We start from the raw sequence: 4,724 nt of genomic DNA on the forward strand, positions 1-4,724 counted from the left end.
ATTCATGTTTTGGACATTTCGGTTATGGCTTTGTTAACGGACCAAATTTTGTTAAAATAAGACTTCAATTAAATTAAAAATATTCTATGTAATGTGAAATATGGACTTTGTAGAAACATTTAAAATTTACAGGTGGTTTTGATTCAAGGTTTATTTTTGTACATTTTAACACTCTAAAAAAGGAACAAATTACTTTTATTTAAGCGTCAACATCACACGATAATTTGTAACATACAAAATGCATTTAGGAAGGTCAAGGCGACGCCAACTAAATGCGCTGGCGGCAATTTGATTACCACGAACGCTCCACGACTGCAAATTGTCCAAGCGAGCGTCTATCCAACTTTCCCTTCATTGAATACGGTCTAAACTTGTGCGAGACGAATCACAGAAGTTAATTGGCCTCGGGGCTGTGGTCGATTGTTTGTAATTCGTATATGAAGATTGACACTTTTACGCTAGACTAAGAGTTGCGCTTTAAATGTTCCACGTAAATATTTTTCTAAATATTATTTTGACCAAACACAATTTCTATTTTTAGGAGATTAGTAATTAATAAATAAAAACTAAAGAATCTTACTTGATAAAATTTGAACAAAAAATTTGCGGTTACAAATTTTCCTTAGATAATTTAAAAAACCAATCTAAATTCATCGCGAGATTAAAAAAATACTATGTGACAAAAATTACATGATCCCATAATTCAAACCCTTCCCCCAGACTTAGTTGGATGTTAGCCTCGAGCATATGAAACCCAGTAGGCCCCTGGGCTACGCACTAAAATTACTGAAGTACCAACAAGGAGGTAGGGTGATTACGAACAGTTGTGTCTATCATGGTTATAACTCATCTGAAAATTGACGCATTTTACTTAGCTTTTAAGCGTTTGTCTTCAATTTAAAAAAAAAATAGGTGTTATAATAATTTTTATAAATAAAAATTTTCGCGGTGATAGGTGCTTTAACAATTATTACAGCGGTAAGCAAAATGTATCAATTAATTTCATTTATAAATCTGTGTCGAAAATTAGGTGAGATATTTTAGGACCATTTCTGGCTTGCTCTATCATGTAACCTACGGGAGCTAATGGACTTCTAATAATATCTCATATTTCGATTGTGCCTACCGCGGTAATATGTGCTTTTAATTCAATAAAAACTTAAATGTTCTCACAGATTTGTCAGAATTTCAGTAGTTAAGTTTGAATTATGTATATTGTAGTACATAACATATAATATTGGATATCCCATTAGATCGTCGATCGTCGATCGTTTTTTTTTTCATTTTTGCATCTACGCAAATTAATAAAACCACATAAAGCAGCTTTAATAATTAGTTTAAGAAATTTAAATAATTTGTTAAACATTAACAATTAGTTCTGTATTATTGTTATAGAATCCTTTTTGTACTAGCGATTACTGGTCAGCAGTCGTAGCGGCAGAGAACTGAGACTTGCGATCGTAGGGTGCGGGGTCGATTCCGGGGATATAATTTTAAATAATTTACACTTTGTTTATTAATTATATAGGAGTTTCACTACTCATAAACAAATTTCCATGGCAGGAGTATCTTTAAGTACCATAATATCAGACTGTGATCGCCAACCTGTCTGCCAAGCGTGGCGATTATGGTTTACCTCTCCATACGTACTCCATACCTTTGAGAGATGCCTATACCTTGCAGTGAGTGTATATGGGTAGATATTAGACTACTACAATAGTATAGGTTGGCGATCGATAAATAAAGCATATAAATCGTGAGATCTTGAGAAAATATTCCAGAGTACTTCGATTCCAGTCGTTTTCCTCTCCCGAAGAACATTATCAATGCAAAGTACCTGCAGCAAGAGCATTTAGCGCTGCAGGGAAGGTAAAAATTATGATTGCAAAAAGTGCTTTCGAAGTACCGTACCAGGGCGTCTTTTGAATAATCAATTCGTCACGACTCGCGGCGAAAATATTATGTCTCCCCAGTCCACAACGTCCGCCTACATCGAATAATGCGAGTATTTAACATCCATAATGCACTTTTGAGAATCGGCTACGCAACAATGAACAATGATTATGTTATAGACATTGTAAACTTAACTTTAACGATGTCCGAAAGCGACCATTGTTTTCACGGGACAAGCATGCGACTTTACAATTAAACTAAGCCCAGACGTTAAACTTTGTTCGATTTTAATCCTTAAATAATAAGTCATAAGATACAACGTAGTATTTGTAAAAAAATTATAGTTAAATTTTTAAATTTGTCGTCGATATATGGGGTTTAGGGTGTGATTTATATTCGTCCTTTGTTTTTGGACGTTTAGGTTACATAGGTATCAATGGCAGAGTCGGAGAAGGTCGTTATTATTGTATTGAACCACTTGTTTTGTCGAATGACATCGTTAGTACGATGGCGGGTGGTCGGACATTGAAATTCTATAGACGTAATAAAACTTTTTCTTAGTAGCGTTACAAGAATCCATCGAAGTATTTGTATTAAGTTGGTGTTGGAATACCAAAGGCGTAATTCGGATGAGTATAAAACTTTTCTGATACTTTTTTGAACCAATAAATAATATAACAAAATATAAATGTATATGCCCACTTATAGGTTGCCTTTTTTACAAGAAAAACGATCACATCTCTTATTGTGTACAACTTACTTTCACGTAACGATTCAATGAAAAAAACTTCATTCATGGACAGACAATCATTTTTTGTCCCAAAATTACGTGTCATCCGCTGATATATTGCGTTAAAGATAACAAAGAGAACTCCGGTCCGATTGTCAAAATAGAACGACATCTACCTACTCAGACATTTAGCTTGAATACAAGTCACCCACACACACGTAAAAAATGTCACACGCATGAACAATTTAAGTTGCCATTCGTATAAATAGATATTTTTCTTAAGAATGTATAGGTAAAACCAATACAATCTGTATAAAAAAAATTGTACGTACATGGTACTCGATTTTAGTTCATAGTTTTCATCATAACCTTAATTACAGCCATAAGACGTCCACTATCGGACGAATGAGATCCCCAGAGACTTAGCACCTTCCAACTATGTACTTTAAAAAAAGTCGTCTATCTACCTCGTGAGCGAATACCTACGCTGCGCTTGTAAGTCTTTGGTCTCCATTCTAGAAACAAAACCTAAACCACGTGACCTTATGTGAAAACCTTAATATATCTCCGTTCAGCTTACCGGACCTTCTCAAGAAAAAATCTACAGCAGAATCTTTTGATGAGTTGGCCCGGCACATTGTCCTAAATCTCAAGGCATTTAACGGTCTGTAGCGCTTGGGCAGCGACTTAAATAAAATAATGTAGCAACTAATATATAATTGTGTATTCCAAATTGTATTGTTAATATGTATAAATTTTAGCTGTATTTACCCGTAAGTGAAAATTGTGTAAAAAAAAAATTGTAAAAAAAAAAATTATAATATAAAACGCTGTCGTGCCTCGCAGCTGGGAGAAGAAAGATCCGTATCAAATAGCGGCAACCCTCTCCCAACTGTCTGCGTTTAGTTAAAGCGAAAGATAAATACTGTAAAAAAAAAAACACCAGCGATACAAATTAGAATTAATAAAAAAAAAAAGAAACAAAACCTATGGGATCTGCTCACTGCCACTTCAACCTTAGCTTTATTAAACTAAAATTTAGTTAAATAAGTATTTTAATACAAGAAATAGTTATTTTTTTTAGACATGATAATATCAAGAATTTAATAAAAGACTATATTGAATATCCAAGTTGAATAATAAACATTTATTAGTTAAGTATCTTCCGTGATCGATTCTAAAACGCATTACAAAACCAACACTGCATTGTTGTATGGGGACGGATGATCTGTGATGTCGCTTATTGTATGAAGCCGATGGTGAACAATAAGCTGACCATCTGAAACAGCCTTTTGTTAACGGCAGCTGAATATTTTTATAGAGGTTATCCATCCGACCGAAGTAAGGTACGACATTTATTATTTTGAAATAAATAACATCGACACGATATGTTACACTGCTACAGTTTTTAAGCGTGGGAGCTTATAGTGGTAAAATTTATTGCATTGGTATGTGCAAGACTTTTACCTTATTTTGTTTTTTTTGTATTTAAATATTTTAGATTTTCAGGTTCACTCTAGGTTCGAAGTGCTGTAGCTCTTAAAGTTAATTTAAAGTTGCCTGCATTTTTTTGATACTTCTTTCATCGCTCAAGGGAGCGTCCTTAGAAAGTTATCTTACTGTAATGTGAGTCCGCGAAGATAGGCGCAAGGGTTCTAATAATTATAGGTTATACGTTACAATGCTTATTAATGTGCTACATAAGATCAATCTTTTCGCTCCCTTTCCTCGTTTCTGACGTTGTGGCCTCTTCAATAGCTACCCTTGTATAATTTTAATTCATGGAAATGGATTGGTGATAGCCGGTGATAATGATCACTTCGCTTCTCCAGATTATCGGTAATTTTGCACACAGTATATCCAAAATATGCAAGCACTTCTTTAAAGTAGAAGCATTAAACTCTTAGACTCTCTACAATATGTTAGATTAGAAATAACAAGTGATATGTGAGATATTCTCTATCAATGACTATAAAGATGATATATTTAAAAATAAAAATAAAAAATATTGTCACGATTGCGAAAATCCAATGTAATTTCAATTCAGAACAATGAAGTAAAATAGTCCTGCTTTTACCACTCAGCCAAATAACCTCTTGGC

This window comes from Battus philenor, unplaced genomic scaffold, assembly GCF_028537555.1.
Source record: "Battus philenor isolate CCGP_79_NKW_IND1 unplaced genomic scaffold, ilBatPhil1.0.hap1 SCAF_4, whole genome shotgun sequence".
NCBI classification, from domain to species: Eukaryota; Metazoa; Arthropoda; class Insecta; order Lepidoptera; family Papilionidae; genus Battus; species Battus philenor.